Genomic DNA, 15142 nt, shown 5'->3' with positions numbered 1-15142 from the left:
AAGGTCTGCAGATAAAGACAAACCTTGTCCCAGATTCTGCAAGAGCTCAAGCTTGTAAAGAGCAAACTTTTAAACTAGGTGAATTTATAGTTTGTTAGCTTTTTTGCAGGACAGTCCACCAGACAACAGCTAATGCTAAAAAAAGGTATTGTTTTAAGTGATTTTGCATGAAATTTTGCATGAATTTGATTAAGATTAAAGCTGCATTAAGTTGAACAGCGCAGAGCAGAAAGGCTTTAACATAAACACAACCCTGAGATACAATCAGCTTATCATCTGTTTATTGCGAAAGTGTTAGCTAACTATTTCCTCCTCTACATTCTGCAGACACAGAGCAACATCCCATTACACTTTGTTAGTAATTCAAGTCCAGTATCAATTTATTCCCTTTACTCATCCCAGTTGAATGACTGTTAACAAGGGCCAGCTCTTGCTAAGTACTACATGAAAAAAAAGTCCATGAAAAAAAACCACTAAGCACTTTTTTTTTTTTTTTTTTTACCAGATTGGTGACTTTGATTGGAAAAGTTAGACAAAGCCAAAGGCAGAGATGAACTGAGATGGGGTTAGGAAAGGCTGAAAGGTTGTAAATTGCATGGCATTTCAAGATCCAGCATTAGTCAATGGAGCTGGAATGATGAAAAGAATGATGAAAGGCAGGGGTGAAAAGCTGAAATGCGATGGGGGGGCTGTTTAAAATGTCCTCCATTTCATCAAAGTGATTATTGGGGGTACTTAGCAGCTTTCATATTAAAATGATTAAGGTCTCTTTGAAAAACTAAGAGCTGGTGTGGCTGTGGTCGGTGGGAGGCCTAGAATAAAAGGTTCCTGTGGCAAGAGAAAAAGGAGGCTTAAATACCTTACTGAAGACAGACTACGTGGCAGGTTTTGGTCTCCTGGCACTGCTTCTGCTCACTTTCAGGTAGCTTCTGTTGTTATGTTCTGCAATATGAAATGGAGGAAATATGTTAGCATGTTAGTGTAGTCAGCCCCCCCCCCCCCCCACCCTCTAATGTTTGTCCCCTGTGGATATCTGCCTTAGCCACTCACTTAATGACTATTAGCAACAGACTCATAATGCTAATCCTGCTATCACAGGCAAGTATTGTCTTAATAACAGATGCTCAACACAAAGCAAACAGGTGAGGACTGTCTGTTCTGGTCTGGACTCTTGACATCCACAGGAGTGCACATAACTCTTATAATCTCCAACTGGAACATAAGAACCAGTTCCCACATCATATAAAAGAGACAAACAGGCATTACGCATTTCTGTGTCGCAGTCAGACCTTTGAGGACAAACTGTGCGTATTAGCAAACACAGCAGTCGGCTACATTATAAATTGTTAGGCTCACTTTGCAGTAAATGCAACACAGGAGCAAATATTGATCAATTGATTAGTGTCTGAATGTGACTTTGCTCGGTTGAATGTTAATGGCAGTGAACAGATGCCTGGAGAGGCGCTGGGTACAAAAAAAACAAAAAACAACAGCTCTCCGTTTTGTCTGGATTAAGGGCTTATGTCACAAAATCACTGATTTAAGTGAACAGGAGAGGGATCGTGACCTCTGCCGGGGGCCAATCCAGTTTGGACTTGAGATTGTGACTGGACAGCAGATTTTTGTAAGCCTCATAAAAAGGTCAGTCTGTTCTACAAAAATGTTGTTGGAAGATCACAGTGTCTTCAGATGCAAATCAGATGTAGTGCTTGCTTCACAAACTATGACAGGGTGTTCTTTTCTTACAGGGGAAGCATACTGAGACAACTACAAAAAGGTAGTAGATTAACGTTAAGATATGGTGGAAAGTTAAAAGGTTGTGTTCTAGGTGTTAGGTGGGCGCACACAAAGATTGCCTACTTAAAGTCAACTACCTACTCATGCCAACAGGCGGTCTTACTTACTTTTTTCCAACCTTAAATCAAACAAACAAACCTTAACCAACATTTTTTATTTTCCTTAACTTAACCGTTGAACCTTTACATTCAGGTTAAAAAAACATGACCAATTCATGCAGTTTGTTACAGACATCCAATTTGTGATGGAGAAAAGCAGTATACATTATTCATATCCACAGCATGTAATCTGTGTTTCAGTTTGTGCTGATTTTCCAAATACTATGTAAGGCTAAAAGCAGAAAAAGGTCAGTGGAAAAACTCTTTTACATTTTAAAGTTTTAAAAAAAGAAAGAAAGTTTCAGGTGGCATAAGTTCAGAGAGGGTGAATCATCTCATAACCTTTATTGATATTTAACTTTTTTTTTTCACACATAAAACCTTTTTCTAAAGACTTAGTTGTTTTTTTCTTAAAAATGATTCATTGTAGAGGCTTTGCACCAAAATTAAATAACAATGCTAAGTGATTATATTGTCATCAAACATTCCAGTGAGACCCATGAGCTCGGCAGCCGCCCACATACACATAACTGGGGGATATGATGTTGCTAACAGGGAGGCTACACATTTGCCACCCGGTTGCCAGATCACAGGAAGCTGGACTGTGAGTGCTGCAGCTCCAGGGACAATACGCAGAGTGTCATAAAGCTCTGGGAACCAGAGAACTGCATGTTGTCCTCACTTCACACACACACACACACACACACACACACACACACACACACACACACACACACACACACACACACACACACACACACACACACACACACACACACACACACACACACACACACACACACACACACACACACACACACACACACACACACACACACACACACACAGGAGACAGTCAATCATTCCTAACAACTAGGGCATCTTATCCTCAGCTCACCCTCTGTGGTTGGACGTTGGCTCATCTGGCTTAGCATCACAGGAGTGGAAACGTGGGGAGGGGTCCTGTCCTCAAATCACACTGACTGAGGGCGACACCGGGCCACACAGAAAATATTGTCACTAACTTTCATAATGCTTGGAGCTGCTAAACAGCTGCTGTTATTTCATCTTCTAACAAATTGGCCACAGTCACACAGCGATTTATCTCTTCTGTATTTCATAACAGTATAAAAAAGAAGTTTCAACCCTGTCTGATGACAGTTTATTCTCTTATGGCTGATGACAATACAGCTTGATCCTTAATTTAACCCTACAACCCTTTTCATTATTATGTGACCCATGCTAGACTGCTCCCTGGGCTCATCAATAAATCAGATTTTCGCATCAGAATTTCAAGACGGGTCTGAGACCAAAATGAATTTCCAACTAAAATGGAACCATTTGTGCCTCCGCCAGAAATCAATTCATTTTCAGATTTCAGTGGAAAAGCAGAAAAAGAAATAAAAAAAAGAAAGTCTCTTAACATTTCATCTCTGCTGCTTTTCCACAGAGAGCCTCGGCATTGTCTAGAGACGGCGCAGAGATCTTCTACCAAGGCTTATTAATTCACTACTCTCATCTCCCCGAGCTGGCTATCATTACAGCCCTATATATAGAGTCGCGCAGGGAATAGTGAGGGATGCACACACACATTAACATTAATGACTTTAGGCTCTGCTCATGAGCTGTGTGTGCTCAGAGACACACTTACACATGCAACTGTGTAAAGTGCTTTAAAAAAAAAAATGAACCAACTGTGCTCGCACCCCCATGAAATAAACATTTCTTTGTTTACAAACACAAGAAGGACTGGTTCCCTTTCACTACTATATCTCAGCATAAAGGTGATGCGGAGTCTCTGGTTTCACTACTGAATGTGCGTCAGGTTAGGCTGCGGGCAAGAGAAGGCAGAGTCTAATCCGGGATCTTCCGTAGGTTGGTCGAGTGCAAGCTCCTACTGAGTTTGCTAATGAACAATCATCAGTGCCTCCCCCGGTGGCTGCTGTAAAGGACCAGTGCACTGCTGTATTGTGAAAGCAGGATTACATTGTGTTGGCCTTTCCTCTGTAATTCTATCCCGATCTCAGCAGGAGTCTACACAGGCCATTACATTTTCCACATTGTGATAATCAGGATCTGGGTTTTTGTGCACAGGTCTGACATTTTCTGAACAGGATACATTTGAAGCAGAGGCTACTTTAAGTCCTTCTCCTCCTGTCCAGTACCCTCAGTTGCCCCTCCTTAGGCCACATCCTGGGTGGCTCAGTAGTGGGGTAGCAGATGGTGCTTTTTGGGGAGGGAGGGGTGGTGGTGGGTGTACACACATACTCCTGTCCCCCTGCCTGAGCCTTGGGGCTGTTTACAGCACGTCGGGGGCAATGCAGTGGGCTTCCACCCAGCAGCAGCAGAATGTGACCCCACTCTCTCTCATGCACTGCCCTGAGGCCTGAACACGGTCAGCCACGCATAAACCAAAGACAAGGCCAATGCCATTCTCCTCCGCAAACACTCTCTCACACACACACACACACACACACACACACACACACACACACACACACACACACACGCACGCACGCAAAGCACTCCCCCACTCCCTGTACACACACACAGACACGCACACACAAGGGCTGCAAGGATGGGTCGATTCCCAGCTATTTCCCCCCATCGAGGATCCATTAAGTGTCTTGTGCATGTGTGTTGTTCGCACGTTACATTAACTGACAGCAGGATGAATGATTTATTCGGGGGGCTCTTCAATTGTCAGAGATGGATGGCATCAATAGGTGTTTTGTCCTTGCTGATAAATTAGGAGATTTGCCACTTTAAACAAATCTATCCCCATGCTGTTGTACAAGCGCCCCCTCAGAGAAGACTCCGGGGACCTTCTCTGTTTAGCAACTGGACTAAAATTGAGGGAGAAACAGGTGAGAGGAGGGAAATTGTTAAGCAGCCAGGGAGTAGAAGCACATTGAAGTGTGTATATGCTCTGCTCCCCTTCAGTCTCTTTGATATCTTTATGCAAATATGAGCTGGCTGATTTGGGAGTATAGAGAGGATTAATAGTTCTCTCTGTGGACTCAGTGTAATACAATAGCAGAGGATTGTGGGTCAGGACACCAAGACCCCTGGGCACAGCGGGCATCAGCTGCCAGTCTCCAGGTATGAAGGCAAAAGGAAAGCTGTGAATAGTCTGACACCTGGATTCAAAAATGTATGTGCACTTCTATAAATAATGTTTTCAATTTATTTATATGTATGTTGACTGGAAAATATGTTTGCAAATCCAAATGCCTCCATCCATTAATAATTTATTTCTCCTCTTATCTTATAGTCTCAGAGATATCCGTTCGGCATATGTACCCCCCTCTGGAATTAGCTGATAAATTGGCCTGGAAGCATTATATGCATTTGAATGAGCGCTAATTTAGAATATTAGGCATGGGAATACTAAAATAATACACAATGGTAAACAATTAATAAAGACATAAAGCACCAATTAATCAAAATGAATGAATGAAGGAGGATGAAAATGACGCATCACTTGAGGAGTAATGTGATTTAAGCGTGCAGGTTTTGATTTAATCTGCATATTTCGACAATGAACCTGGTGCACATTAGACAGTGGGATATTGCAGTTAGGAATGAGTGCTATGAAATAGGCACAATAGGCTGAGCTTGTGTTTTCCTGGAGGCATACTGCATGCTCTCGTGTCAGTCTCGCTCACTGCTGGCAATGACCAAATCCATCATGACATGTGGACAACAAAGAGTTACAAGAATGCCTGCCTTAGTGTGCACACACACCACACTGCGTCTTAGACGGCAGTGCGCGGTGCACTATCTCCCCAGAACACAAGCCTATCCCCATGCACAGGGAGCATTACATGTCACAGAACACAGTGAAATCTTTAAGCACCGTATCCAAATGAAAAAGCCCTGTCAAATAGCTCTACTCCACATGAAATACAGTAGAGCAGTTGATGGTGCCAGAGCGGAACTAGTCAGCGCAGAGAATTTTCCAGATAAAGCTTTCTGGTAGAAAATTGGGAGAGTCCAGTCATCAGTATGTTCCAGGCAATTCTTTAAATTAGCATGAGATTAGGGAGTGCATGGTGATTAAGCTCATTTGAAGTATTGAGGATCCGTCTGGGCATTGGCAAGAGCCACACTTTAATTAATCTGGTAAGGGATGAGAAAAATAAGCACTCTTACGCACATATCAGCATTTTGCTGAACAGGAGGAAGTAGAGGAGATGAAGGGAGGGGTGTGTTGGGGTGAGGGGATGGAGGGGGGGGGTTGGCTTTTTAAAGGCAGACACAGAGAGTGAAATGGAGCACATTGCCTACAGGGAAATTAGCACTGAGTGTTGCCTGATGAATGCACTATTGTATCTACTGTATGTTATAATGGAAAAAAGGAGATCGTATAAAGTTTTTTTTTTTTTTTGCTTTTTATCACTCCCTTGCCCTTGTCCGTGAGTTTTCCCTGGAAACAAGGGATGTGAGAGGATTTCAGATCATACAGAGACAGGCTGCGGCGCCACATTAACAGCGAGAGCTGTATACTGAAGCTGTGAGACAGCAGTGAGGGTGTAACTCTTTCTACCATTTGCACTATTGGCTGTGGATGACCTGAGCCACAGCGACGCTGTGACTGACCCACGCATGACAGGCACAGACTCATTTGCTCATTTAACCCCGTTCCACCAGTTTGCAGCAGTGACACTTTGGAGACAAATGCCTGTACGCACTAGTTGAGTCATGCATTTTATAGAGCTCAACAAAAAAAGCTGTGTGTGTGTATGCGTGTATGTCTGTATAAGTAAGCAGTGCTGCAGCAGACAACAACAAAAGTAACATTTAGTTACAAGGTCCCTGAACCAGGCTGGTGCTTAAATAATTGAACCCTGGGAAAAGAGCCCTGCAAGATTTTAAGAAAGGCTGAGTTACACAAGCAGCCCCGTCATACTTGCTTGGTGGTCGGGAATCTGCCAGCAGGAAGGCTTCTCACCCAGGACTGTCCCAGGAGTGGACTTCTTCGCCTAATTAGGCTTACGCCCCTTTAACATTTAATAACGGCCAGCTGGATCTTCAGTTGAATACTTAATCCAAGTCGATAGTGAGGGATTTCACCAAGATTATCAGGATTATGAGACAAAAGACTGTCCCTTCCTGTCTGAAATTCCCTGCAATATTTTACAAATATTTGAATGACAAATTCAGTTTCACAAGTCCCACCACAGGGCCACTTAAGGTGTATAGATTATGGACATCTTTTTTTCTTTGTTCTGCTGCAGGCACTCATTTTTCTCAGGCATCGGCTAAAGAACAGATGCAATGTGTCATGCAGGAGGGTGAATCTGTGCCAATGCCTCTCACTCTAATACACTGAGCTGTGGATGGTATAATAAGCAGTAAATGAGAGATCTTCTGAAAGCTTCTACTAAAAAGCCTAATCACATATGGGGAGGTCTGTGGACCATCTGTTGACTGATTGTTATCTTGGACAGCTCTCCTCATACCTGAACATCAGCATACTGGAGGCATTCCCAGGCTGCACTAATTCAAAATAAATTCACTCTGAAAAAAATATCTTAAAAAAGAAAGTAGGAAGCTCACAAAGTGGTAATGCCAGTCAGAATTTCAAAGAACATATATATATAAATATAAATCTTAAAAGATCAATGATATAAATGAATAACTTTTTGTGTTAAATATAGAATATCACAACAAATTGGCTGCTCGCGGCACACAAAGGTGGAAGTACTTGTGCAAGGCAGAATTTTTAATACAGAGTGTCATTCCTCAGCTCAGTATACATTAAGACATGTCACTGTCTATTTACCACCTCCGACATCCCCCACTGGACATGCAGCCCTTGTCGGCTTTGCTCTGAACCAACTTCACGGCATGAAAAACAGATAACGCTAGCGTGGCCTACTTATTTTCCTCTGCCTTTCCCTGAGTGTGTAATAAGTAGTGATGGCATGTCCTCTTAAGGGAATGTAACTGAATGTGGTGAGGCCCTATAGAGGAAGGGTCAGTGTGAGGGAGGCGGGTGTTGGCGGGGAGGGGAGAGCAGGAGGGGGGGTCTTGGCTCCATAGAAGCTGCAGAGGGTAAATTAGAGGTGGGTGATATGATGATATACCACAAGTCGATTGAATTTCGTCAGCTTTACTGTTCATTAAGAGGTAGCAATCCCTTTATTATCTCCGGTTGTATTAAACCACACTGCAAATCAATGATCAGGACTGCTGTATGGAAATATTGCATTTACAGGACTACAGCTTGATTTTTCCAGTGCATTAGCCAAAAACAAACATTTTAGTTTTTTATTGTATTTATAAAAATCTTCCCTATTGCATGTTTAAGAAAATAACAAAAATCATACATAAAATCATGATATTTATTGACATTGGCTCACTGTCAATCAGTGACACCTGTGAAAGGACTTAATTTAGTATTTATGATTCTCAGGCAGGTGCAACTGCACAGTGTTCTGTCTTCAGAGTTCTGAAGGTGAAATAACACATTCTTGCTCTTAGAAATTTAAAAAGTTGAATTCACAAAGCAATAAAACACACCCTTCTCTTAGTTTACAGTACCAAAAGCTTTAGACTCTGTAGCTTTTGTTTAACAGCAGCCCATAAATGATAATTACAGTATAATAGTATATGTAACAAAAATGTAATAGTAGCACAACTAGAGAATAATCAATAGGTCAGTGAACTGACTCAGAAAAGTCAGATACAGAGTGCTATCGCTCTAGCATTAGCCGTCATAATCTACTTGTTATGCAAGACTGAGTAAGGCTGCATCAGCAAAACCTCTGCATGTGTTCAGTTTAGTAATAGTGTGTTTTATTTCTAGTAAAATCATCTTTTCATTTGCAAAAGTAAAAATGTGATTTTCCTTGACTTGCTTTAAGTCTTACCTTAGAGTAACCGTTAAAAGTAGCTGCTCTTATTAAAGCCCACTATAAGCTCAAACAAAAGTAACTCAGCTCTGAGCTACTTTATGGGTCATCTCAGTAAATGACCTGTGCTAAGTCAATCAAATGGCTCTGGATAAGACCGCCACTCTCAACACACTTGATTAGGTCTACTGACCCACACTGCTGAGGCTACTTACATAAATACACCATAACAAGCCTGTTATATAAAACATGTAAATATCCTACAGCCTATACCGTAGCTGTCATGAATTTCTGTTATGTTGCACATCTGAGCTGTCTTTGATGTCAAACCAACCTGGCACCTTTGCATGACCCTGAATTATAAGCAGGATGTAGATCTTGCTAAGGAGATGCATGTCTAACGGTTGCATTTAGCAGCTCTGGATGCCATCCCTCTCCTGCTGTGACCAAGGCATCTTAATTCAGGATGTGGATTTCAATCAGCAGGTGAATGCTAGTCTAATCAGCCAGCCATATGTCCTCCTATCCCCTGGCTGATTAAGGTTTCCTCTCTCCCCCTCGCTGATTGCTGTATGGTTTGATAAATCATATCCCCTGTGAAAAATGATAATAATATGGTAATGTAGGCGCCAAAATGCTGTCCGGCCAGATAAAGGCTTCTAGCTCATCTGACCCTCATACTAAATTCCTGTCTGTGATAGAGAAAAAAACTAAATTTCTCTTTTTGATTTTTCACAATCTGTTGCCCTTGTCCTCCCACATGGCCCATATGTGTAGCCGGGTTAGTCACAGGAACTCCATGCGGCTCCCTCAATCCCCCTCAATCTCTTTGTAGGTCACACAAGCTCCACTCTGCTAGTCGGGAGCAAGAGGGGAATCAGTTACCAGATCTCGGTCAAATCACAGGCACATTAAAAACAGTAGCCTGGTGCTAATACCCCTCTCTCTCTCTCTCACACACACACATACACACACTTATACACATAGCTGGATTTAGAATTGATGTCATATGTCACCAACCTATCTCCCCCGCTGTGGAACCAGGCATTGAATTTAGGTCATGACCGTTTACCTTGTTATCATGTGAATTTAGACCGCAGCAAACGAATCAACTGCAGTGACGCCTTAATGCAGCTAAAGCCCCAATGAAACCAGCCGCCGTGAGGGAAGGCTTCATCCCATTTCAGCAGCTGATGAACATCTGTTCAGCATTAGTGGTTACTGCTTTGCGGTTCGTGGTCCTGTGGGTGCAGTGCAGGGCTCAGATGATGATGTTGAATCCTCAGGTGCAGCTGGCTTCAGACATAAAAAAAAAAAAAAAAAAGAGGAAAGAGAAATAAGAACAAATTTCCTGTTTGCTTCATATGCAGTCCAAAACCAGTAAATAACAACCTGTCATAGATTTTATATTTGTGTCACCAAGTTTTCTGTAAAAGCCATACACAACTTAAAACACTGAATCAGTCTGTTTGCCTTTTAGCTACAAAATGATTAGTTGTTTCTATTAAGATGTTTAAGTTTCTGTGTCAGTGTGAGCGTGTTTCAGTCAGCTATCTTTACACAAACATATTCAATACAAAACAGCAAGATAACAACCACCAGTTTAATCAACCACCAGTAATTCTACAGATGGAGTACATCGTGACATTTAATTGTTGCTTTCTAAAAAGAAGCAGAGCAGCAATTCAGGTCTCTCATGCATCAGCCGATTAGCATCATCTACTTCATTCATACATCATTGGCTCATTCATTAGCTTTTCGGTTATCAGTTGGGTGGAAAAGTCTAGTTATATTCATGCAGGTTTAACAGCACAGCCATTTAGACACTGACACACTGTCACAATTGCTCTGTCATGTGCAAAGTTTCTGGTTCTGTTGATGTAAAATGTTATGTTTATCTAAAATGTTCTTGTTGTTGTCACCAGGCAGAGTATTTTTGTTGGGTGTGGGTACAGGGGTGTAGTTGCACATTCTCGTGTCTGTTTGTATGATTCACACATTCCACAGGCTTAAGCAGAGGTCAGCGTGAACATATTTCTCCAGTGGTGTGGCACCTCTTTGTTTACATACCAGACATGCTCCGGGGAGACGGAGTGACTGACACAATAAGCTTGCCTGGCCTGTCTGTATATCACAGCATGCCTCTAGCACATCATAATTTATCAACAAGTACACAAACAGACAGAGGCTCTGAATGTGCAGAGGTGGAGGCCGACCAGTGCATTTATTTTAAACTGAACTGGACTAAACAAGACATTTGACACCCCAGCCTTGGACTTTGGGAAATTGTGTTGGGCATCCATTACTATTTTTGACATTTAAAGCCTAAGATTAATAGATTACTCAATAGTAAAAAAAAATATTATTATTTATAGAGCCAACATCAACACAGCTGATGTGTCACAAATCTTGTGTTGTGATTTCTGTTTTAGCCCGTTATGGTCCGTAAATCTAATAGAAGCCAGTTGTCCCTCACTGAATAATCAACTTAGGAAGCCAACCTCCTTCCCACATGATAGGGGTTATTGAAGAAGTGGAATGGCCCTCGGTGGAGACGGATGACCTTTCCCCTGGAGCCTGACCCCTGACCCGCCTCTCTGTGATCAGCTAATTGGCAGAGAGAGAGTTAGAGGAGCCTAAAAGCACTCCGGGAGGAGCAGTGCGGCTGGGACCAGGACAAGCCCGCTGGGGAAAGATCTGGTCTATTAGAGGAGAAGGGATTGAATAATGCCTTTGTGTAGACGCCAGTGTGTGTGTGTGTGTGTGTGTGTGTGTGTGTGTGTGTGTGTGTGTGTGTGTGTGTGTGTGTGTGTGTGTGTGTGTGTGTGTGTGTGTGTGTGTTTGTGGGAATAACAAGTCTTAGGAACACCAGTCATTACAGACACATAAACTCTGAGCAGACATAAGAAAACCCCGGGCAGGTGTGTTGCCACAGACTGCAGATGATGAGTCAATAAAACACACAGCCGATAGAGTTTTAAACAGGGCAGTCATCAGCATTCAGACAGTCTGCGCAGATTTATGAGCCACAAGATTGCAATACCTTTCACAAGCAGTTATCTTATGAATAATACACGCAGACCATATTTGATGAGCCCATCTACAGGCGACTATAAACTTATTTTATTTGCGACGCTCTTCATTCTGCTCTTCATAAAAATGGGATCTTCACTCCTGCTAATGACACACTAATATTTTACATCAGCTAAGGGAGGCGATGATTTACTGCGGCGATGCTGGGAGAAATCTTATGCAATCAAAGTGTTGTTTCACCTCCCACAGTGTTACTTGAACAATGATTATGAAATCAGAAGCCCTAGGACTTGATACAGATACAACTTTTAAGCACAGTATTATGAAGAATCACATAAATGTCCCAATAGTTTTTTCTTTGCTTTTATATACTCTGATTAGTTTCTTGTTTTTACATTATATGCAAAACTAACCTGACTATCCATGTTTACCATAAAGCTAGTATGGAAAAATAAAAATAACTACATATTGTGACTCTTTAATTCTAACAAACCAAAAGCTAGACTTACCTGCCTGTTGGTCATAAGTTTGTTTAGCACCATACTTAGCGCATAGTGTGCCTTTTTAAAAGAATATCATAGTGGAGTAATGGCTTTAATGCAAGTATGCATATTTTGTTGATTTGTCAAACAGAAACATACTTTTGTTTTTTTCTATGATCCCTACAGCTCCATAGGGTCAATACTTTGATGAGTTAAGTCGTGTGACTTCTAAAAGATCTTGGTTCCAGTCAGAGCAGGAACTTGTAAAACCACACAGACTGGCAGATGTACCGTTTTGTGGACCAATTACAGTCTATTTTCTGCAAATTTGGTCTAATGTCCAGAAATATATGGGTTGTAATGTCAACCGTTGTGAACGTTCTCCAATGTGTTATAATTACAATTTACTACAGAGTTCTGCTCAATATTTCAGTGCTAGTTTGGCCTCTGGGGGAATCCATCGCCTCCAAGATCTGTTTGATAGAAATTGATTACTTTCATCCCAAAAGGTTAAAGAGTGTTAATCTCTTCCTCGGTTTTCTTGGTTCCTATACCTACAAGTGAGATCAGCAATCCGTGCCCATGGACTTCTGTGGGATTTGCTTTTACTCTCTAATCCACTGAGCTCTTGGGTTAAACATTCTGTGCTGGGTTGGCATCCACCATTTATAATGATTTAATCTTCACAAAACTCTGAGGGTGATTAAGTCCTGGAATCATGACATCAAGGGACAGGGGCTTGAACCTAACTGGGACAATATTTATCTCATCAAAAAACCCAGCATATCACTATGATCTATATCTAACCCCTGCAATAAGATGGCCTGCAATAAGATGGCCATAAGTGTCTTGAAAACATCCTGAGATTCCTGACACCTGAACAGTCCACCTTTTTTATTCAACAATGACTCTGCCGTCAGTGATCACACTAGGTTAGGAAAATCAAATTTGCAAATTTAACTGCTGCCAAGAAGACCACAGTACAGCGTGGTTCTCCCTCCATCGATTAAAAAATGGCTCAATCATTTTAGAGGCAAATGCTCTTGTAGAAACATAAACACATCTTTTCACTCCATTTCTTTCTTTGCAAGTGACACATTCAATAAAAATTGATCAACAAAAACACATACAAACAAAAAACAAAACAAAACATACATTTAGACTCACTGTAAGGGAAACTGGCCAAATAGTGTTTTGGGTTTCCTGATTTTTACCAAAAAGAGAAATACAAGAAATACAAGAAATATGAGCAGGGTTAGAAAAAAGAACAAACCAGTAGGTTAGCTACAGTGTTTGACCTGCAAGATGGTATTCATCAAATGCTTATGAGCCTGATAAAGATGGTTCAGATATGATAACATACTTCTTGTCACTAAGTACAAATACTTAATATTTGATGTGAGAGAGTGAAAGTCTGTTTTCAGTGGAAAAACAATCTGTCTTCACTTCTGTTGCGTCACACTCAGCAACATGCAAATGCACCAGATCTGTCCTTTTTGCTTTCATCAGCAAACACAGCAATCTGAGAGTAGTGGAGCCTTGACAACATGCAAACACACACCTGCAAACACACACCTACAAACACACACACACACACACACACACACACCTGCAAACACACATATACATGGTGCAGATGATCATCTGTGTGTTTATTTAAGATAAACTGGTCAAAAAGGCTCCGAATCACCTGTAAGTATAACAGCAAGCAGCCTTTTACAGGCCTGGTTTTGACATTCATTAACTAGATGACCCTGATCTCAGAAGTGTAGCGTAACATAGTGTACTGGTGTGTAGATGCAGTCAAACTTGCGTGCGTGTGTGTGTGTGTGTGTGTGTGTGTGTGTGTGTGTGTGTGTGTTTTATACCTCACACCTAGCTGCAGCCTGATACGACCGGCCTACCAAGCTCTGACCTCTGAGATCCAGCAACATAACAATCTGTCACCAGCATGAAAGCATGAAGTGCAGGTTTGCCTCAGGGTGACACACAGAGACATACTGTATGAATGTACTGTATGAATCTCAGAGCATGCTTTAAAGGTGCAGTATGTAGAATTTAGTGGCATATAGCGAAACAGATTGGCCAGAAATGCAATATTGAAATGTTTATTTTTATTAGTGTATAATCACGTGAAAAGTTGGTTATAATCTCCAACCTCACTGCTAGATGCCACTAAATCCTATACACTGGTCCTTTAATGTTTGCATCAACTGTCAGATTATAAATGTCTGTGACTGCTTGTATACAACAAGGCTGAGGTGAGGTGAATCATGAAATCATTCTGTTTTTCTCTAGTTTTGTGCAGGACGGATGATACAAATGATTTATTTATACACTTGGGCAAAAGTGCAAAAGTTAAGGTGTGTTTTTAGTTGCTGGGCAATTCTTGTAAAAACATCATGTTCAAAGTCTGTCTAAGGAACAACTGAGTCAACCACAAAACACCCACCAGGAAAAGCTGATTGGTTGAACACCCGGTCCAAAACTTTCCGTTGCTTTTTTTGTGCTGCATTTACACAAATAGAGACAGACACCTAGATGCATAACAGACCACAATAACAGTACACACATTCAAGCATACGCAGATGTACAGGAAAACATAGCCTTATTTTAAAAAGTAGTGTAAGAATCAGTTGTAAAATGTATATATTTTTGACTAATGCAGTATATTAGATATTTTACACCCATTTTTATAGAATTAACTAAGAAGTTAGTGCTATCAGGGCTGCAACTTATGATTAGTTTTAACTACTTCTTCTGTCCAACAAACTGTCTAAAATCCAAAGGTCTTAAGTGTTCTATCACTAAAGAAACTAAATATATTTGCAAGAAGTTTTGCCTTTTCGGCTTAAAATATAGACAGTTATTA

The sequence above is a fragment of the Scomber scombrus genome, chromosome 20 (genome assembly GCF_963691925.1).
Source record: "Scomber scombrus chromosome 20, fScoSco1.1, whole genome shotgun sequence".
In the NCBI taxonomy this organism is placed as follows: domain Eukaryota; kingdom Metazoa; phylum Chordata; class Actinopteri; order Scombriformes; family Scombridae; genus Scomber; species Scomber scombrus.
The sequence above is the reverse complement of the archived record's forward strand: the minus strand, read 5'-3'. Positions refer to the sequence as shown.